This window comes from Falco rusticolus, chromosome 14 (genome assembly GCF_015220075.1).
Source record: "Falco rusticolus isolate bFalRus1 chromosome 14, bFalRus1.pri, whole genome shotgun sequence".
NCBI lineage: Eukaryota > Metazoa > Chordata > Aves > Falconiformes > Falconidae > Falco > Falco rusticolus.
The window spans coordinates 17,149,112-17,172,999 of NC_051200.1; the positions used below are offsets into that span (position 1 = coordinate 17,149,112).

Below are 23,888 nucleotides of genomic sequence, written 5' to 3' on the forward strand. Positions count from 1 at the left end.
ATTATTATAAATTAACAGTTTGTAGTACAAAGTCATACATTATATATTTTTACTAGGTAGTTACACAAGTGTATGAAATGAAGAACTGTGAAATAGTGTAAAAATGATTAAACTGATCTAAACTTTGTATGTAACACAATTTACAGGCTCATTCTTCACAAAGTTTAAACTCAACACATCTGTTATTAAGCAAGATTGTTGGAATCAGGGAGAAAGGTGTTTAGGCCTAATGTTCCATTACTGTATCAGGATAATAACTTTTTTTAAAAATAAAGCTATGTATATAAATTTGACTTCCAGGCCAAAGGATCTTGAATCACAAGTTTCAAAAGCAGTAGGAATGAAGGATGACTTCATAATGACAAGATCCTCTGATATGCTGCAAATTGGTTTAAATTTTGTCTCTGATGTGCCACCCAGCACTGGAAAAGGTTACAAAGATCAATATGCTTTTGATATGATGGGAATTGGCATCCTTCAACTATGTGAGTAGTCTTTCATTTTCTTTTGATTCTTTCTAACAGAAAATAAAATGTGATGTCGATCAAAATAAGCAGAAACTAATAGCCCTTTAATAAAACTTGGAAAAAGTTTAGCTGAATCTTATAGTAGATTGTATGGACCCTTGACATAGGACAGGATTGCTTCATCATTGCCTGAACACCAGTCTCTGAACCTCCGTGCCATTTTAACCACATTATCCCATCACAAGTATAACCTCAACAAGTTTTCATAGAAGTAATTCTTTATTATTTCAATTTTATGTGATAACCCCCACTGTTCCTCAGTTATGAGGACCTGACATCCAATTTGGACTACGGATCTACTTTATTTTGTAAGTGCATATTTGTAAATGCTATACTAGATTTTCTGTTAATGCAATGAATTGTATCTTATCTGTATCTGTGTGAGTGTGAATATTTTTAGGCTGTCTGAAACATTATTAATGCATTTAGCAAATATTTTTCATTGACTTTATAGAGAGATCTAATCACTGCTGTTAAATTTCTTGCCAACAGTAGTTCCCATTCTGTTTTATCTTTTTTAGAAAGAAATGTCAATACCGTATTGCAGAGACTCATATGGTGGCCATAAGCAACAGCCCTATTTTCCATTTGAATATTGGGGAAGTAAGACTTATTTACTGTAGGTAAACGTATATACGTAACATATATACGCATATATGAGACAAGTGTATCTGCATGTGCCTGTGACTTAAAGAGATTAAATTGACCTCAGCTTTATCAATCATTTTTAAACTCAGTTTTCCTTAATTTGTTGTTGCTTCTGCAAACCAGGCAGGACAAGAATGATGCTTTAGGGATGCATTAAGAACTCTGTTTCAAGCATTGAATCTTTGTACAGCAGAGGTACTTTCAGGAATGAATTGGGCTGTATTTCTCCTTTGTCTTAGCTGACGGTGTCTCGTAAGAAAGGTTTTACATCAAGAAAGACACTGCTTTCCTTTAGAATATATCTGCATTTTGGCAATGCTCGATAACATATTTTGGATCAAGCTGAGAAAGAAAAATCCCACTTGTTTGTTTTACAGTTTAAGAAGATCTTAATCTATTTTTTACTTGCAAATATTCACCATTCCTGAAATGAACTTCATTTCCAAAGATAACTTTGCTTTGACTGAATTCAGTTACAGTGAATATAATTCAGTCTTTGATTAGTCTATTAGAGATATTACTAATATAACTTTGAGTTATTACATATAAATACATCTGTTATGTATCAGCCAGCGAATTCATCTAACAGAAGAAAGAAATGTGCCTTCCCCAAGAAGCACCCTTGAACAGTCACGATAGTTAAATTCAGGAAAGAAATATGCCTGTGACTTGCCATCGCCTTCCTTCCTTGATCTAGTTTATTAAGGATTTAAACTGGTCTTGTTTGTCAAGTATACATGAATGGTAAGAACTTGCCCTGCACAGAGATCTCAATATGCCATATCTGTAAAAACATATACCTATAAAAACCAACAGCAGGAGATATCCCATGCACGCTGTGAACCATAGGAATCCAATCAAAGACTAAAAAAACCCAAACCACCCCATCAGTAAGAAGAGCTAAATGAAAATTATTCAGCAAGTTTTGAAGTGCTGCAATCACCTGCAGCTGTTTTTGTCACCCATGTCCCAGAAGGCTTTGCTTCAACTTGGCTGAATATCAAGTCTATTCTTGCAGAGAATAAATAAATGAATAATAATAGCAGATAATGTGTATCAACTCAATCAACAAAAACAGAGTTAACAGTCCAGCTATATCCTAGCTCCTGTCATATGACAATTCCAGTTTACACCATGTTTTACCATAATCCTATTCAACTGATCAACAACAGTAGCCAATTAATCTAAAGAAACATAATGGATAGAATATTGATGAAAACTGCTAGTTCATTTTTACGGAACATTGCCTGTCTTTTTGTGTGTGTGTGTGGTGAAGAACTAGTGGCAAAACAGTTTAGAGAACTAAAGATCAGATTTCACAGCTCCTTCTACACAAAAATATTCATACACCCAAGTCTCTGAGCATCTGTGTCTATCTACAATCATTCTTTACAGAATACAAGTACAGAAAATACATCAGAAAATTTTCTATTTTACCTCAAACTCCAGTTTTTTTAAGCTGCTCACGTTTCTCTAGACCACCTTTTCTAGTCAAATAGTAACTTAAAAAAAAATAGCTAAACCCCTTAAATTTTTACCAAGTAGTTCTACAGAAGTTCTTCGGAATAGTACATACAAAAGCACTCATTGGTCTGTGTTTTAATCTTTCCAAAAGGTACTAATGCTGAAATGCAAGGTAAGAGGTCCTTTTAACTGAGGACCTATATAAACTAGCCTCTATACTGGTCATTTAAAGTTCAGCATTTTTATTGCTCCATTCCAGCTCTTCCCCACCTCTAAGACTGGAAAGACAATCCTTTCATCCTTGGGATGAAAGTTTCTACCAGCAGGCTTTAGTGAGCAAATCCAGTCTCTGCCTACAGAGCTTAGTACTCTTGAAACTAGCATCATAAGCATTTGTCAGTTAATTTCCCTAAACTGAGTAGGATAATTTACACCTGTAAAATGTCAAGAAGAAAGAGAAAGGGAAAAACACCCATCACCAAAACAAAAGATGGTTTCCATGTGATAGCTCTTATTCTGGCAGGTGAAGTCCAGCTAGCAATCTTATGCACTGATTGTCAAACACAAGAAAGAAATTGAACGTATACTACAAGTTCTCTGGTCTGCAAAAAAACCTTACCTACCATTTTCATTTTATGACATTTTCTTAGTGTTTGGTTTATTTTCTAAAGACAGTGTAATGTGTGTTGACACCTTTTCATTTCCACATCATCAAAAGTTCTCCAAAGGCTTACAGTGAAATCTCACTGCTATCAAATTAGTGGTATCAAATTAGCATCCTAATGAATCCTCCACAGACTTGTGCCCTTACGTATTTTCCCCATTCTAATCTCATTCATAATAGTACCATAACTGGGTCCCTACAGAGTCCTACCAAAATCATTATAAAACAGTTAACGTCACAGAAACACTACATTGAACAGAAAGTAAAAAGCATTGTAAAAGAACAGATTTGAAAATTAATTACTAGATACAGTTATGATATCTGTTTTGGGTTGGGGTTGGGTTTTTTTTTCCATAATATTCTCCCAAAAGTCAGTTTCTATGAAAAAAGTTACCTGGCAGCCCTAAAATTTCTTAATATAGAAATTATTCAACTAGAAAATTTTCAAGCCATGCAGCACAAAAACTTGTTAGCTGTTAATTAACCAATGTTTAACAGTCAAGTAAATGAACAACTGGAATTCAGAGCACAAACTTGTGAACATGTACACACTAGAATATATTTACATATTACCAACCACAATGTAATGGGTTTCAAGATGAAACTGTTTGACACAGAGGTCCAGAATCAGTACTGTGAGCAGCACAGAGTTGTAGGCACATGCTTATAATAAGCATGATTTTTGTATCCTGGCAGTTTAGACACAAATGACAAAAGGAAACAATAAAACTATTTTTTCCTTTTATATAGCTCTTGTCTAATAAAAGGTGCCAAAATATTTGGCATCTGTACCAGAGGTGCTGAGCACCTAATAACTTCCTTGAAAAGCAGCTGCAAACAGCACAAGTCTAAAAAGTCTTACCCTTTATTAGGGTGCCTAACTCAACAGTGGTGTTATTTCAAACCCAAATAAATCTATCTGGTTTTCCAAATTACACACCACATTAGGGATGGGGGAGAAAAATCTGTGTTTCAACTAGTATTTACCAAACCAGGAAAAGACACTTTTAGAAGTCGAACTGTCCATCCCTTTTGCAGTTCATGATGACTAAATTACTGATGTCAGTTATATGCTAGGACATAAGCTGCTGAATTGAATAAGATGCATGTAAAACTGCAATGGCAAGAAAAAGACAGGTCCAAACCTCCATTTTACTGTAAAACTTTTCTAGTGCTGGTAACTACACACATATCAGGATGAACTGTATCCTAAATTATTTTTCTTTCAATGTAAAAGGACACTTAAAAACACAGCTAAGTAAGCTCTGCCCAAAATAACACACCAACCGAACGTCAGGTGCAGATATGGAATTGCAAAGCTCACGAATTCCAATAAGGAGCGCACAACAGATTTTACTGCCAAATACAAATTACTGGAGGTAAGATTCATCAAAAGGATAAGATATGCTTTTTGCAGTCCTCAGTTGTGATTCACATTTGAAATAACTGTCTGTATTTTTACCTCCCAGTAGAGGTATGTCACATAGAGCACTGAAGAGAAGCTGTACATCTTTCCTGTAGTATAGCAAAAATATGGATAGAAATCCCAGGGGAGCAGCTGAACTCATTTTCATGGGAAGGTAGGAAGACCAATAAGATGCAATCCTATAAATTTTTACGAAAATCCTACATCTCCATCTCACTATCTGAATTGGCAGTGGATTAATTGCTTAGGTCTATCACCTTTTAACAATCCGAAGGGGAAAAAAATGACAAAACTTTGATGGTACTTATATTAGGAACAGAAAAGAGTATAATAATTAAAAATTAATTACAAACCTGGTCATGACAGAGTGTTACTCATAGAAAGGTTGAGTCACTAAAAATAATTAGGTTATTAAATTTCTCAAGTACCACATGAGTTACAGGAGTAATGGATAGCATGAATGACAGCTTGCCATAAGACAGAACATTCTGAGTCTTTTTGCCATAAAGACTCTCATATAAAAGGATTTTGCAAATACTTTTCAAACATATATCTGTTTTGAGGGCTTAGCTAACATGTTAAGAATAGACGGAGATGAAAGTGGTATACAGCTTACATCTGGAGAAATCAGTCCTACAACAGCTAATACTGCAAGGATCAAAGGACGAAGTAAATTCAGCTAGTTGATAGTGTTCAGCCCTCCTTTTTAGTTACAATGTGAAGTACTTGGGCCAGAATGCAGAATTACTCTTCACATAATCAGGAAGCAGACTGCTCTTGAAGGTGCAAAGAACAATGGCTTTCAGAGTTATGATGGAAAATGAAGTTTATTGTTTGAACTGACTTGAAACATCTTCAGCCACCCTGATCAAAAAGGGATATTGAGCTTCCTCAAAGTCTCTTCTGATCTTACTGCTTTCAAATAGTTAACCTAAATTAATGTAATTAACTACGCTTATTTTTATTATTACCTACAATGCCTTGAAATATGGCCATTAAAATTAAAGATATTTAGACAATGAGCATTTCTGGTATTCGTCTTTGTTAAAAATACAGTTTTAAAATACTCTTGGCTTCCAAACTATAAAATGCAACATAGGCAAACTTTCTAAGCTTTTGCATTTCTCATATTCAAAAAAAGTTATAGATCTTTCAAATATCTCTGGCTGAACACAGAATTGATCTGCAGCTATTTCTGTCCACTTTGCCGTGAGATGCCACTTAAGATTCTCTTATGTGATATTACTCCATAAATAACAGTGGCATGGTTATACAAGAAACCTTGAAGTAAAATGATCTCTAAGTGCAATAAAATCTTTGGAGATATGTTCACTTTCTCCTCTAAAAGAGCTTCATCTAAGAAAAAATTCTTTTGCTACAAATGATGTCAAGTTATAAATTTAAAGCAATCTTGATAAGTTAAGAAAAACAGAAAGTAAAAAAACCCAGAAGTCTACAAAATGTGATAGAATGATAATTTTAAATTGTTTTTCTGACATTTTTTTTTTTACCATGTTGGGGACTCAACTTGCACAGTCGTACGGTAGTGATTTTAATCTTACCCTTATTATGACAAGAACAAAAACACATAAAAGGAAACATCCCTTATAATGACAAAGGAGAAGGATTCACATAAGCCACTGAAGCCTAGTTAGAAATCCAATTGACAACTCCTTTGTCAGTGCACTGGCAATAAATTGACCAAATTATTTCCCTGTTCAACTTATACAAAGAAAACAAACCTAACTGATGGGGGGTGGGGGTGGCAGGAATCACTTCTAAAAACGTTATGACCATTGAAAACCTGAACTGTTGTTAGAAGTCTAGCAAAGGCATGAAAAGGAAAAAAAAAAAAAATCTGCCAGTGTCTTGCCAGCATTCCCTTGAAGACAGAAATTACCATCATGTTCTTGTACTACTCAGTGAAAGCATTCCCTCTGAAAGCATATGATAACTATTTGTAGCTACAGAACACTGTCTACTTCAATTCTAATTTAGTGTGTGGCTTACCTAGCCTCCACATCATTAGTACTTACATAGAAAACATTCCATATAAAAAGCAAACTGATACCTCAAAAACACTGCAAGGAAATCGTTGTGCAAGTGACAGCTGAAGAGAAAGACAATATTGAGCTACTCGGAGATTTTCCCAATGCACAGTACAGGAGGTGAAGGTGCTTTTTCTGGGGCTCTTATCTTACTATATGCTTCACACACTTAAATGACATATGCTAGAAAGTCAGCAACGTATGAGTTTTCCTGGCAACTCTAAACAGAAACAAACTGCATAGCCTTGACATTACTTCATACTATGTTGCCCGAGATACAAACTCAATTAACTTTTCACAAAATTCGGTAGAGATTCTTAGGTATTGCTAAGATTACTAGGATCAAGATGCTCCTCCATCTTCTTTTGGAAGCACAACAACATATCATCACAGCACAATCTACAAACAACTAAACGGGCTGTAGAGACATTTTAAAATAACATATGCCACGGGTCTCAGAAGAGCCTACTTCAACAATATCAGGAAGCCGTAAAACATTTTGCAAATATTTCTTATAATTTAGACATTTATATATAGCTCCTGCTATTGCCTTTTAAGTATTCCTTTTAAATTCTATCATGTAAAAATTATGAACCTGGGAATACATTTTAAGAAAATATAGTAGCATGTACCTAAGGAGGCAAAGAAAAAAAAAACCATACCATCGAGCCATTTGTGTATAAAAAGAGTTATTGAATGGAATTTTATGTCCTGAAACATGAAGACCTGTTAGCTTTTTACACTTCCAGAATATGGTAATATTTTATGCGCTGTTAAGATGCGCATGTGAATAAGAAATAGCACCTCTTCTACTTTGATAAGCATTCCTCCACACAAAAGCTCACAAACACTTCCCTCATATCTATCCAGGAATCACTATTTTGAAAAATAATAATAAAAAATTGGTACTCTCCCCTCAAAACATTTATTTTTACAGGGAAAAAAAAAATGTATAAAGCAGTCTGTTTTGCAGACCACAGCAGTTTTCCTGAATGGCAAATATTCGTTATTATGCACGGATATGCAGAAGATATTACTGACAATTCCCAGAGTGTTCCCACTTTCATAAACAGACTGTTGATGGCTGATGCATAATCCATCCGAGCAGTGTAATAAAAGGAAAAATATCATAAAATGTACATGGGGCAGTGCAAAACCTGGTTGCAAAAACTTCTACAGATAGTAGACAACACATTACCTTGACTGCACACAATTCTCAAAGTCAGTAGCATTATTAGTGAAAAAATGTAAACTCTTATACCTCACCAGCAGATTTCTGTGTTCGCAGAGACTTCTCAAGCACTACTGTAAAGAGCATTTCACTCAAATTAATACAGTATTTAAACTAAAAAACCCTATACTGATATGCTACTGATTAAATTCTTAAGTTTTAATTCCTTGTGGTGCATGGGATAGCACCTGAAAAAAATACTTCCTTATAAGATAAATCTACTGAACTGTCCTGCCTAGGCAGTCCAATTCAAAATACACCGAATTCTATGGAACATGAATGCAACAGCAAATCATCAAATGGGATGATGCTTTTTGGCCTCAAGTATTATTTGTAGATAAGGTCTTCCTATAAATATTTTATTTTATTGTCTATACACACAGCTTCTAGCCTACTGGTTGTCATAATGTCAACTTAGGCCTCCAGGTGCTTTTGTAATACAAACCACAGATGTAATGAGAGCTGGAGAAGTATTTATTATGAATAATTTGTGGCGAGTTTTAGGATTTGTTTTGAAACCAACTGTTCACAAAGACTTCCAATTCGGAACAGTTTGACAAGCGGCTAAATAATATCAGTGAATAAATCACTAGACATTATTCCAGTGTAAGCCTGCAGCCAAAGCTCTCCCCGAGTGCTCCTGCAGTCAATGGGGCTGGCTGTGCTCGCTGGAAAGCTGGAGCAGTGGACCGAAGCCCAGGCAAACCCCAGAAGCAATTTGAGGCCTTTCCCCACCTCATTCTCTTCACAAAAGGCAAGCTTCCATTCGACTACTCACAGCAGCCCCAGTTCTGACAAGGGCTGCAGGTGGGTATCATGTGGCATTAATTTTTTTTCCACAAAGACTGAAAACATTTCTAGAGCTGCTGAGAGTGAGGGTCTGGCAAAGCAAAGCAGAGAGAGCGCAGAGCTGCAGCCAGTGCGCTGGCGGAGAGCACCGAGCAGCTGGCACAGCCACACGGGCATCCCGTTGAGAGTACAGGGAGCAAGAACCACTGACGCTGAACCCAGTTAGAAAGGGGTTGGCAGGAACAACTAAAAGCAAACAGATCCAGTAGGAGCAGTTGGTAACAAAGACAAGCAGGGACACCTGCTCCTGGCCACTAAAGCTACGAAGTTAAGCACTATAGGTGACCAACACTAACAAGACTTTATTAACTAAGAGAGGAACCATGGCAAAAGGGTTTTTTTGCTTAGAGCCCAGGAAACTCAGAGCCCAGTTTAGCAGCAATAATTCATGCACATGGGCAGCCCTTGGTTGACTTGATAAGACCCTCTTCCCCTGGAGATCTTGTGCTTTCCCAGATGTTTTGAGGGAGGGGATAGGGAGAGTGAGGAAAAGGAAGGGTGAGGAAAGTCAGCCAGAAAACTATCTCAGAAAGATGAGTTTTCTGTAATTTTGTGTTGTCAGAGGTGATGACTGCTGTAGGATTGGGACATCTGCCACAAGATCCTTGCTTTCCACACTTCCTAATTCCATCTTCAGCAACAGTGATAGGGTCAGCAGTTATCTGTGTTGGCAGGAAGGCTTTAGGCTAGTCTGGCTCCTTGTTGCGATGTACCAGGAAACGTGACAGCCTATTTCCTTGCACCCTGCTGTGTGACGGCGGCATATGCCTACCTGCTTAAACTTTGAGCTGATACTAGTTGGTTCCCTGTAACCATGAAAAACAGATTCTAGGTGGTATCCAATAATTGAGCATAGGAGTTAGTCCATCTCAGTAATTCCATTCCCAATGGTAGAAAAATAATTTAGTTGGGATGATGGTTAGTTTAGAGGGTGGTTGGGGTAGAGGACAGGAAGTGAGGAAAATTAATTCTGCCTGCTTCTGGTGCAACAGGTTTTTCAGTGTTCTGTTATCATGCTTACTTTCTCCTCCCCTTCCTCCCTTTTCCTGCCTTAAAAAAAAAAAAAAAAAACACCAAAAAACAAAAAAAGCTCCAAAACTGAATCCTTTCTTCTCTATTCCACCATGTCTGTATGATATAAAAACAACCATTTAATGTGACAGTCCTGCAACTCTGTCAAGTCAAAGCCAGCACAAGAGTTAAAAGAAGTTAAGGTTTCTTAACCTTTAACTTCCTGAGTCAAGAAGCTTAATTATTGCAGGTAATATGATGCTTGATCTAAACTTATTTCTGCTTTATACCTGCTTATGTATTTTCAGCACAAGTCCTTTATGATAACATTCAAATATTTTTCTGCTTTTTACCCCTCAAATACAAAAACTAACCCTTGTTTGTGACATACCAACTAATACCGTGCAGCTGTAATTTTATGAGTGGGATGTCATGAACACAATTTTATCAGTTCAGGTGAAGGATAAACAAAGAAAATGATAGAACGCAAATAGGAAGCTCTGCTATTATTTTCTTATTTTACAAACTTTAAATTATATATTTGTTATTTCTTGTTGGTTACAATTTTAAAAGAAATGTGTGAACATTTCTATCCACATGCTTACTGGGACATGAAACTCCTCTATGAAATTTGTTGATATATCACAGTAACTGAAGCATGCTGAAATGTCAGCAACTTATTGTTATTATTAATAAAATATCTGAATCAGATAAGTCTTGCAGCTGGAAAAGAAAGAATGCCAACTTCCAGCCTTGGAACATTTGCTATGTTATCAGTGCTGCTAATGCTGCCTATGTCCACTTTATAAACAAAATTTGTTTCTTTAATGGACATATGGGAATTTAATTATAACAAAGTAATTAAAAAAAATCACAAAACATTAATTATATAGCAAGAAGTACATTCAGTTTCAGCTTTTGCAGTTCTGCATACAATGAAATCAGATAAATTTGTATCCTATTTCTATAGTCAGACATGAACATCACGAGTTCTTCTAATCAGATATATAAAGGTTACAATCATCCACTTCCCAGACTGTGACAAGACAAACTGAAGTTTTGAATTTTCATTGCATTTAAGGGGTTGATTTATTGATATGTGGAAAAAAAACCCCAAGCAACAAAGGTCAAAGCAATAGCTAAAAACAGTTGTAACCGTGCTTTGTGGTTTGTAGACATTGTAAGTGAAAACATGACTGATAAGGTCATCAAGTTGAATACGGTTGTTTCACCTCTATTCTTGAAAAGGCTATAATCTTTGCTGTATTATGTAAACGGCATAGCAGTGCTCTTAAACTTACTAAGATCCAATATAAGAAACCAAAGGAAAGTAAAGGAAGACATTTTCAGTGAAAGTAAAATGATTAAAATGAAAACCGTTCTCTGAAGCAACAGTTAAAAGGAGTACAAACTGATGCAGTTCATTAACTGGGGGTCATGCAGCACCAGCTTTCTTAATAAAAAGTTGCAATTAAGAGGACAGAAAATGTCACAAGAAAGGCTACCTGTATTTTTCCCTGTTAAAAGTTTCCATGATATATTATTTTTAAGAATAATTGCATAATTGGGCCATATTCTCTATGGAATGCAATTGGACCTTGAACTTGCTTAGGAATCCTGATTGCTGGCATAGTTAATACTGGCAGGCTCAATGATTAAAATATACTTTAGACAGATATACACACAAATGCGTACTTTTTTTAAGTGACACATTTTGTTTCTAATTATTTTCCTTATGTCAGTTGATAATTTAGGCTATACATAGGACACAGTTCACAATTAATCCCTCAGAATCCTAAAGCAAGAATTTCTTTTGTACATAACAGTTGGCATTTCAAAATACATAAGTCCAAAGCTGGAGTTCAAAAACCCTCCGAGATACCTTGAAAACATTTTTTGTAACACTGCAAACCAGAAAATACTGTTATTAAAAAGAAGTAGTTTCAAGCCTAAATAGTGCATTTTTAGATTAATGAAAGCAACAGACTAACAGAAAATGAACACTTGCTTCTCAACAAAAGTGCAGTACGTGCTCTTATATCAGAACACAAATGCTAGAGTGCTTTACAAACTAGGAATTTTCCCACTAAAACATAGGCATAACACACAATGGCTACTGGCAACTTTTAAAATAGCCTAAAGTAGTCACACCTCTAAAAAGTTGTTACTTTTGGTATTTGCTGCTAAAACTGATGAACAGGGGTGACAATTATGACATATGAATAGGCTTTATACAGACTTCTTTAAGTAAGACTCAGCCAATTTTCCTGTCTATATATAGTAGTTTTTGTTAGGTCTGCTTAGGTTTTACATGACAAGAGTCAACCTGATGAAACCAAGCAGAAAATGGTTTTTATCAGCTTCATAATAGAATTTCTAGTCATGACCAGAGAGATGCACACATACTTTCACTTACTCCAGATCAGTCTACATTCAATGATTTTCAGCTTTTGCCTCTCTTTATTCCAGGCCAACACCACAATTCTCAGTTTGCTGGAACTCAACTACTTCCCACAAGTAAACCACAAAGAGTAGAATAAGACACACCTGTGCCAAAGTTACAAACCATGTGATTAGGGTTTGTCATGGAATATGGAAAAAGCAGATCCAGGATATGACCACAGCATCCTAATTCCCTAGGGTCAGTATGCTGAGCTAATTTGAGTCTTGCTTTTGCTATTACAATACTGATTTTTTCTCCCCTTTTGACAGGTAGAAAAATGGTTATGAAAAGACATTTACATAGCCACAATTTCACAAGACAATGTTTCCCTGCCTTAATTTACACCTAAGAGTCTAAATTTGAGACTTAAATACACTACATGTACCTCAGCAATTTCAAATGCAGATCCATCCTATGGGGGGAGTTACAAACTCCTATATTTCAGGAAACAGAAAATTATGTTTTATGACAGATTAGTTGCTAGTTTCCCATCCCTTGTTTTAGAGGCCGGCAATCTGACTAGTTTTTTTTAAATGAATTTATTCTGTTGCTATAGTAACACTTCATCACTGTCAATCAGCAGTAGAAGACCAAGGCACACCTTTCTGTAAACAACTGCAGAAAGGCAGTATTCTGTAGACACAATAATTAAGAAAATTGATTAGGTTTGTGGAAATTAATACATACCCTGGCAGTAAGAAGTCCAAAAGATGTTTATCTACCTATATCATTTATTTTTGTCATTAGAGTACACTTCAGTAAGAAAATGCAGTCACCTGAACCAAGTATTTCAATGAACATACTACCCAAAGCCTGGGGACAGGAGACAGCTGTGGTGACGATAGGAGAAAACCAAAATTTTAGATTTCTTTTTCCCCACTCATATCCCATTTTAGTAGGTATAAAATACTGGAATGCCTGTAACTGTAACAAAACAGGGGAATGGGTATTAAATTGAGAAAATGGTGCATTTGAGTTTGAAACCTTTTCATACCATATATTAAAGACCTCCACTCATAAAGCTGCTTCAGACTAAGCCTGAACTGAAGACTCCATGCTTCCCCCCAGAAAACGTGGCAGCCCCGCTAAATGCAAAGCTTTGGCTTGAAGATATATTGTTATAGTGCAGACTCAAATCTCTCTCCTGCAGAACACTTCATTATAGCGGTATCCGTTCTTTTTACTTCATTATTTTAGATCAGAAGAAGGCATACACAAGACCATTTAACTTGGCCAACAGCTTTCAATTCTTCAGCAGATTCTCTCCACTGGACCACTTATTTTTAGTATTTACCGTTGAATGTAATCTAGCAAAGTACTGAATGAAAGTTAAGTACTTTTCAACACACTGAAGAGTTTTGCCCTTTTCTCATAATCTTAGGTTTCATCTATTTTTCTTTATAATTGTACATTTTATCATGTTTATTTTTGCAAATATTTTGAAGAAGTCACCTATTGTTTGAACTATTCTTTATGCTCACCAGTTAGTCACTTCCATTTGCTTTATTAATTTAATCAAACTGAGTTACTACATTATTGCTGTTAAAAATTTCTTAAAACATTTCAAATTTCTCTATTAAATGATTCACTATATGTTGCATAGATACTTAAATTCCTTAGGGCATTTTAATATAGTCTCAAAATCAGCTGCTTCACAATCAAACTTCTGTTTCTTTACTAGTTCTTCAAGTGTATGCTCAAATGCTGATCATTAGTTCTTACATGATCCTTTTTTTATAAATTAGACTTGTCTTTTTCACAGGATTAGCTCCAAAATAGCCTTTGACTACATGGATTGTTCCACAAATTGTCTCACTAAGCAATGCAGTATTATTGTCAAAAAATATATTTTGACTAACGTAGTTATCACAATCAAAATCTCAATAATTAAATCCTCCGTGATCAAAGTTCTGTCTCTCTTGAAGACTTTTTTTCCTTCTAAATCAGCAATACATTTTGTTATCTGGCTTTCTTAACTGCCCTCAAGGGCTATAATAACTGGATTACTTTATTGTTCTTATCTATTAAAGCTTTCCGATGCATCAGACAAAATACATACTTATTTCTCTGTAAAAAACCAACACCATGTCATGTCAATAGAGTCAAAACATTCCTTTGCTTTTTCTTGGTCATCCTAGAGTAAATTTTATGGTTTTCTATGTTAAACTGTCAGGGATTTTCCTTCATGGGGGAGCTCTGATTTCTCTTTAGTGGACTGCATTGGGTATAGTCATGACATTTATTCTAAAGAAGGCCAGTGATGTTTTTCTCTCCACATTTTCATTAATTCTTATAATATAAGCATTAATAGGCCCTACAGTTGGACTTTCTCTTCATGTTTTCCCTTTTTTCTCCATATGTAGTCTAGAAGTCTGCACTGCATAATTTAAGTGAACCTGTTTTCCCCTCACAGGACTCCTATGTGTCTTTGAACAGTAGCTTTACCAATGTCACTGTTCCACATGCATGCAAAATCACTCAAAAACCTGACCATAAACCTGTCTATCAGTGGTTCCTATCACTGCATATATCTTTATACTCTGTTATCAGAGAAAGAACTAAAGATAGACACAGATACGGATATGATATGGCTGAGAAAGTGAAAAAGCACTGCTGGGCAACTCTATTAACAACTGCATATATCTGAGTCGGAGGGGAATAAAAGGACCACAACTGTTATGGGATATACATGCAAGGAACAACATCACTTTTATTTCCCTGCACAGTGAATAAAGGAATTACTACGCCGTGAGTTGACAGAGCCACGATACAAATGGTGATATTTCCAACTGTTATTTTAGTTCCCAACACACACAAAACAAAGTATCTTAGAACAGTAAATATGTTACAGCTCCAGATGTTAGAGGTCTACATTGCTTTTTATCATAAAATATGCCCATTAAAGTCTTTTGTGAGACAAGAAAAATCCTTTGGTGCTTCTGATACCATCCCTCTAGTCAGTGAACAGTTATTTTTGAACAATTATAACAAAACGTATCTAAGGTGCCAGCCAGCTGCACATTGTCCCTGCTAAATCCTGTTTATGAATAATTTTTATCAGGATCAATAGCAAAGACAAATTCCATTTAAATGACATTCTATGTATTTTGGGTTACTCTAAAACAGCATACTGCTGCAATACACTTCAACTGTAGGGAGACAAGAACTATATTCAAAGTACACTAATTTTTTTAAAGATGCCTGAGGGATGGCAAGATTTTGGTTTGATTTGTTTTGAAAAACAGCCGTGCTGGAAAATCCAAGACCAAAAGCTTTAAGATGAATATCCAGAGAGCACAAGATCACCTATATGACAGTGGAAGAAGCCAAACGAGGATAGATGATAAAGCTTTTCTATTGACTCACAGTATGAAGAATCAACTTTTTCATCTTATTTGCTATGAAATCTGATTTTCACCTTATAGTAGCACAAAAAGCTACCACCTGTGTAATTTCCTGAACTCACTGGATTTTCTTTTGTCTGGCACCTTCTGTGCTGCCCAGTGTCATTCTCGTTTTGTTCATAGGCTTTGACAGCGTGAGTACATTTTCTCTCCAGAGCAGACAGCCCTCAGCTGCAGCTTTCCACATTGTGAAGCTGACACCACACAAATCAAGACGTGCCTTAAAGTTGTCCTTGAAGTGCTGCGCTTGTGTACTGACCTCTCAGCTATTCACTGCAATTTTGTAACAAATAAAAAGGGGAGTACTTCTAGCATCTTTGCAGTATATACATCCTATAACTGAACCAAAATCAGATGAAGCTACAGGAGTACCACTACAATACTATGTAATTGCAGCCTCAGAATTCAGCTTTGGAAAGCTTTTCCCACAAATATACAGATCTATAAGAATAGTAAATATGGAAATGGATGAGATCTTGATGCAATAACTATATATTAGTCAAAATTCTGCAACTGCATAGAGCAGCAGTAACAACAGATGGCTCTGTAGAAATTTACTTCTGTTGAAGATCATTGATTCTCATTCCAGACACTTACATTTTGCCAGACAGTAGTTTTTGAGTGGTTTTAATATTGATCATAATTTTCAGATGCAGCAGGCTGCTGGGGAAAAAGTTAAACTAACTAGAACTAACGAGCAATAAAACTTGCTAGCACAGGTACAGTACTGGTCAAATGGCAGCAAGCACAGGATGTGAAGGTGTCCAGTATCCAGACAGATTATTTAAAAAAAAAAAAAATGTTTAGGAATGTCCATTCAGATTCATTATCCAGACAATATCACATTAAAAAGATTTTAAGACCACGTTAAAATGCATATATAATATAGGAATTAATACAGGAAAGAAGAAAATAAAAATTGTGGAAAGGAGTCCCATTTTAACTTGATATACATTTCTTCTCCTCAACAGTAAACTTAATATCCTCTTTGTTTAGACAAAATTAGCAATGTCTTGCATAACTTAGCCTTTTAAGACTAATTGAATGCACTGATGACTGTTTCCACATACTTCCAATCTGTCTGAAACTGTTCCCAAACTGAAGCTCATTTCCCCTCTTTTTGGTACTTTGTTCCCTAATTCTTCAGGATTTCATGTGTTTGTCAAATGCGTTTTGGATCTTACCATTTCCTTCCTTTCCAATGAAAATGTAATTAATTCCTGAAGGACTCAATTAAGATTTTGAACTAAAAATCATGCTGCAGGAGTGGGACAAGAAGGGCTGGTTCAATGCCCAAGTAGTGATGATTAGCAATGTTACTCTCTTAAACCACAAACCATCCCAATCCCTGCAGAGAAGAATAGGTATTTTAAAAGTTTAGTATTCATTTATGACTATGTATGCTATGCAATACTTTTTCTGATTAGATCTAAACACAGCCTTCTCATACTGCCTCTGTGCTGTTTTGAGAGCATACTACTGCCACATAGCTGCCTTGTTAACTCAGTGAATAAGATTGCCTTGGTGCAACCAAATTTGTACTGGAACACACTTAACTAACATACCTATAACTTGACTTTTTCACTTACTGAAATCCTTAAACATCCAGGATGTCATAACATGCAAGCACTACAAGGCAAAAACATCCTCTTATGCAGGTGGCTGGGTACCAGCTTCACATATTACCACCTTAGGTGAGCACCAGCAATTGCATTTTCAATAGTATCATCCATAATTTGCCCCTTTGCTTTGGCTGCCAACTATCTTTTTTGCTTTTTGACAGATTAAGTAATTTAAAAATATATTTATTTAGAAAGACTGGAAGGTCCCTTACATCAAGCCATGGAGTGCCACACTTAGTAACTTACTTTTTCCCACTGCACAGCAATAAAACTTACATAAATCTATCAAAATACATAGCTAAAGAAATAAGACTTTAAATATTAAAACATTAATATTACACAGATGTACACTTTGAGACTTTATAGCACCAAAACATTGGAAGAAACAATATCCATCTTCTGAGAACAAACTAATTAGCAGCAAAAACTGTGATTAGAAGTGTTCCTAAGAAATTGGTTGTTTTTCCTGTAGATTTTAAGGAAAACAACGGTGTCAGCTCAAGCTTCTCAAGAGCTTGGAAAGTATAAAATAAGAAGAATATGTAATGGAAAGAAAAAAATGTTACTTTTTGAAAGCTGAGGAAAAGCCTGAATACACAAGTCTAATGAAAGGAGATAAAATCTTACACACCAATGTAGAAATATTTGAGAACTAGATCCAAGATGAAATCCTCAGGCTACATGGGCTCCCATATGATCTGGGTAAGAAAGAGCTGGTTAATTTTCTTGAAAATTGGATTGAAAAAGCTTAACAGCTTGCAGTTGAAGATGACCCACTTTGCGTTGAAAAGGCATACAGAAAATCTTTAAGAAAAGAAGAAAAAAAAATAGAAAAAAGAAATCCTGAGTAGGAGGCAGCATTATGTTCAGCCTCTCAAATCAGAGATATAAAGGAAGGATCCTCCTTAAGACAGCATATAAGGATAGTAAACTTATCTAATATATTTCATTGTTTTCTTCTTTCATTTTTTCTTCTGTCTCAATTGCTATCAGTGTAGCAAATAAAAGATTCAAATTAACTCTACCAAATAGCAGGAGTGAGATGGACATTTCCACTTCTATTTCAACAGTAAATCAGGTTTCACATTTCTTTTCCAAAAGAGATTGGGAAAGACAGGCTATGTATGCCTGTAACAGCATTCTCTGTTGTTTCAAAGACATGTGTTTCACACATTCAACGCTGTAGAGCTTTGAAAAATCCCTACAGTGAAACAGAAAAGCATAACCTAATAGATCATTGTATTAATGAGACTTCATAAGTAAGTTTCACGTCTTTTTTGGCACGGCATTCCTTTTGGGGGTGGGTGGGGGGTGGGTGGTGGGTGGAATATCCAGTCAGCTCCAGGTTTTGAACTTCACAACTGAATATCAAATGGTACCAAATAACAAGCAACAAATTTCACTTACAAACTAGCAGTGACCACAAATGTACTGATTTTTTAAAATTTTGCACTTGTTCAGCAGATCTGAAGACAAGATCTGAGATATCAAGTCACCCATACGAAAACTAAAATTACTGAATCACTTCAACTATTCTTTCGTCATAGGATGCCATTCAGCAGTGCACTTTTTTTTTTCCTCCTTCCTTCTTGTCTGTGATGGTCCTTTCAAATCATACAACCCCCAAACCTATAAACTTTCAACAGCTTTATCAAAAAAAGTTCTATGTTCAACACCTACTGGAATGATTTAAACAAACTTTTGAGATAATGGCATGTTAAATTAAAATGCCATAGAGACCTAGTATTATTACCTGACTTTCTACTGCTGTTAGGTAAGACCAAAAAAATAGAACTGTAACTTTTTAAATGTAACCATAAGAATGTCACACTTCAAGGGTTCTTCCTCATCATAATTTCTTTACTTGTTTCCTCTTATATAAATAAGCATTACACAATATCCCATTTACATTCCATCTCATAGTTTAATAGCTGCCTTAAAACCTCAATTAAAAGCATCCCAAATATTGTTAGTTTTCAAGCTTTCCAAAACCATTATATATATATATTTATACATATGTAGTTCTACCTATAGTTTGTTGATCTGTTCTATCTGCCATTCTTGATTTGTAGATCACTTTCATCCCATGTACCAAGTTGCTCCATTCCTCCCTTCAGAGATTTATTGACATTGTCTGTCTGAATCACTATTTATCCCATGCATTCAGCTTTAAAGTTATGTAATTGACCTACAGCCGAAATGGTCAATGCCCAGATTTCTTTGAAAGTCCTGCATAGACATACAGCCTGGTTTACTGCATGCAGGTCTTTAAATGAAACATGTTTCTCACTTAGATTCTGTGAATGTAATGAAGGAAAAAAAGAAGCTACTTCAGTTTTGCATATGTGATTAGAAAGCTACTTAAATGAATTGTGAAAAGATTTTGAGTTATTTTATGGGGTTTGCTTGTTTCTTTTTAAAATGATTTTCAAGTCTTTTGAAATGGTTAGTTGGAGAACATTGGCTTGTATTCAAAAATATAAAGCAGAGCACATAATCTAAGGAACGTAACCTTTGTGATAATTATTTTATACTTTTTTGGATTGCCAAATCAAGTGTGCTTTAAACTAGTCTCTTGTGAGTGTACATAATGAAAAAAAGTTCTATTTCAGCACATAATTTTTCAGGTGATTTGCTTACAGCAAAAAAGATGCTCAGCTAAAAAGATGATGGAAAAAAGTGTTATTTCTTTTTTTATTTTTTTAATTGCTATTCTTACTGTTAGAAACTAGCGATTTCTCTACCAGTGACTGAAAATCATGGTAGTGTTATGCTTCTTTCTGTTACGATAATACTGCATCAGGAACCTTCTGTAATATTACTTAATTGTCAGCATTAGCATCCTAGGCATCTATATAATTATTTTTTTCTGCTTCCAGATTGCCATTCCCACTCCACAGCATACAAGATCCCCAACACCATCTACAATGTATTAGAGATAAAGAATTCAATACCTTTTAAAACTGTGTAAAACATTCATTCCCTTCTTAGCTGCCTCAGCTCTTGCAAGTGTAACATACTCTTTGATACAAATCTCAATCCAGTTCACTAAGAACTCGTCACTCTTCATGTCTGTTTTTCATGTTGTGAGATTTTCTTTTCTAAATGTCGGACTACTTTACCTTCTGGATCAAGTTTGGGTCTCAGCTATAGGGTTACATATCTTGTTGTCCCTACCTCAACTTCTGCTCAAATTAAGTATATTCTGCTGTACCAACACCTTCACAATTCTTGTTGAACTACACTAACCAAGTTGTTCTTCCTGTCCCACCTGTTTCATAAAGTATGCTTTTGGTTCCAGGCATTTAAAGCTAGTTCCTTCAGTTCAATTTAAGCCATCACACACACTCTTCTAGTTTATTTTTTGTACTTTCCACAGAAACAGAAAAACAGTTCTGAATCCTATAGCTTCAAGAAGTCCTGTCTGTTGACATACTGAGACTATAGTCACATGAATCCACTGAGCTTGGCCTGGGAGGAGGGGAACAACAGATTTAAGGAGGCAGGCAGATGTCTGAAACATGCTGTTAGCCTAGTGATCCCCTGTACTAGGGGGATGGACTGCCTGGGGAGTAGCATGTATAGGCAGTTTTATAACAAAGCAGACAGCTGTTCTTGTTGTTCCTTTGATATGTTATCAACCAAGACACAGAGTGCTAGTAGAGAGAAAACTGGAGGCACTTTTACAGCTCCCAGGATGCCATTTCCTTCTACCCACCTCCACATGATTCACCTAAACATCAGCATTCATCCTCTCTCACCACTATCTTTGCTGCTAGCTAATACCAAAGCATCTCAGATATTCCTAAAATGATGCAATATGTGCATTTTAAAAACCAACCCCAAAGAAATTAGGCTTATAGTTCTAAAGCACCCACCAGCAACGTAACTAAGCAAAACTGTCGTCACTGTGCGCAACACTCACAGACACAGTTCCATTTCTCTTTGTTTCCTTTCCTTTGACTGCTGTGAATATTTTAAGCCATGGTATTCAGACATAAAAAATAGGCAATTATGAAAACATGTGAACATCACTAATTACCTAAAAGTGAATTTTTGAAAAATACAAAGGATTTTTTTATACATTTCTGCTTAAACTTGTGTGAATAAGGAACATCAACAACCCAGAGTCATTCACTGTCCTACACCATGAAGGACAAACAGACAAATCATGGACACTGGAAGCACCACACTGATACAAAGGGGGAAATTTTCTGGAGAATTTAAAACATTATTTTCTTATGAAAGCAAAAACACAGGAATTTCACAAGAGTACGGAGCCTTCTAGGCAGCAGAACACAAAACAAAAATTGAATCCAAAACAGCAAAGTAAGACAATTATCATCAATTTATGTCCTTCAAGTCTTACCTTTCTTCCTAGATCTTGATTATGAAGCTATTTCAGTGCCTTTTACACTTGGCCTGGAAGAAAAGGGAGAGCAATGCTTAGTACACACAGACTATTACAACTGATAAATAAGGGCTGTCAGCAACAACTTCATTTCAATTTAACAGTTAAACATTTAAATTATCTATCAGCAATAAAACTAAAATTTAACTCTAAGGGGATTTTTTTTCCTCCCTATATAACATAGGAGAAAATGGTGATGAACTCATTCTGGTATTGTAAAGCTTCATTTACAACAGTTTTGTATTTCATATATTTTCAAAATTTCAGAATTGACAAGGCTTCTCCCAAACAGAAGAGTATGTTGTCTGTAGGCACAAGAGTCAAAGTAGCCAAGGTTTTACTGCAAATAAGGCAATGGTGTTTATAAAGACAATGCAGAAAAGGTCAAGACAAAAACAATCAACAAAACAAAAACACCCCAACAACACAGTACTTCATATTTTGTGCAATCATTTGTATCCATGCAAAATGACCATAAACTCCTATGAAGACAAGAAGGATCAATTTTAAACAAATACCATTAGGCATAACTTTCATCCACTTTACAAACTGAGGAAGCCACACTATGTTACGGAAAGTCAAGTAAATGTATTATGACCCAATATTAAGCACAATGAATAATTATCTTATTAGTAAACATTCTTAAGCCTCTCAGCACCATCAAAATATAACAATTTCCAGATCATCTAGAAGTCTTTCTCCTTTGTCTACAAAATGTTACACTAATGCATCATCAATAAATGCAAACTATTCCTGCAATTTCTATTCAAACTAAATTAAAATCCATCTGAAAACATGCATCTATCAACTCAGAGGATTATTCAAAGAAAAACAGAAAAAAATATAAATAGCATAAGAAGTGAAATTCAGAGCTTAATAATTACAGATACAGCTCACTTTATTCTGACCAATCAGCTCTTAACAGTTTAGCCTAGTAAGACAGAAGTCAATTAGTACTTCTTTAATAGACTAATCATTTTGCATTTAATTGTCATATCAATAATACTGGCATATTCCTACAGCAAAGTCAATAGTTATTACATCAACTAATTAAAATCTGAGTTAAAAGGTAACTCGCTGAGAGTTCCATTCAGAAAATGCAAATTCTCAGAACTAAAAACAACTCATGGCAGGGGGATAGGGGAAGTTCATTTTCTTCTATGACTCAACCAAAAACATTGTGCGGCGCTCTCAAGCTATTAGAAGTGACTTTTTGATTGGCATAATGAGAAGAACAGTAAAACAGATGGGTCTCCTCTGAAGTTGTACAAGATTCCCACTGGATAATATAAAATGCTGACAGATAACAAAAGAATTCCACACTTGTTATTCACTGCAGATTAAAATTTAAACATCATGTGAACAAGCCAAGCATTTGAACCAAATTTCTTAGCTCTGCATTATAAAATACAGTAACCTGAAACACGAATTAATTGTTTGAGACTACAGGTCTATTAATGACCCCAGGAAAAAATATTCCTATTTACCATAATGAGACTAGGAATACTACATAGCTGCTATACATTCTGCTTTTCATGAATTTGAAAAAGCTTTTGTAGGATCATTGCTCTTAAGACAGCCTGGGGAGTCATGTGTAATGGTATTACCTGTATTACTTGCTGAAAAGAGTAGTCAAAGCAGACACAAAGAAAGATCAAATATTGTACTATGTTGGACTATTTTAGAATGATGGTATTAAAAAAAAAAAAAACAAAACAAAACATAAGAGAGTATAGTTTGATATCTGAGCATTGGTCAAAAATGTTGGTTTGTTGGGTTTTTTTGCTCTTTTTTCCCCTGTTTTTCTAACAGATAAATAAAGAAAAAAGGAATAGCATCTGGGATATCTGAAACCCTAGGATTTATGGATGAGCTCAACGTTTATGGTAAAACTGAAGAACGAGAAGAAACAAAACAGATAGAAACCTAATTTCTAAAGAGAGGGGAAACAAACTAATCAAAAAAATAAGTATATTTAAATGAATCTGCATAAAAGAAAGTAGGGGAGGAAAGAGAACAACAAACATTTTAAAAAGAGGGACAATGCCATGAGATAATTTTAGAGATGGATGATCAATGATGCTTTTGGGAATACAGTAGTTTGTGGATATTAAAGGAAATTTTGAAGTGCCTGAGCTAG

The 23,888-nt window shown here is 35.4% G+C and overlaps 1 long non-coding RNA gene across 3 annotated transcripts in view; it reads right to left on the reverse strand.

The window, feature by feature from the left end:
* LOC119157571 overlaps positions 1–23,888 on the reverse strand; it is a 441,749-nt gene that overhangs the window by 173,682 nt on the left and 244,179 nt on the right. For all 3 annotated transcript variants that reach the window (XR_005107574.1, XR_005107573.1, XR_005107575.1), the window contains exon 5: positions 21,707–21,759. This is a non-coding gene — a long non-coding RNA (uncharacterized LOC119157571). The remainder of the gene's footprint in view (positions 1–21,706; positions 21,760–23,888) is intronic.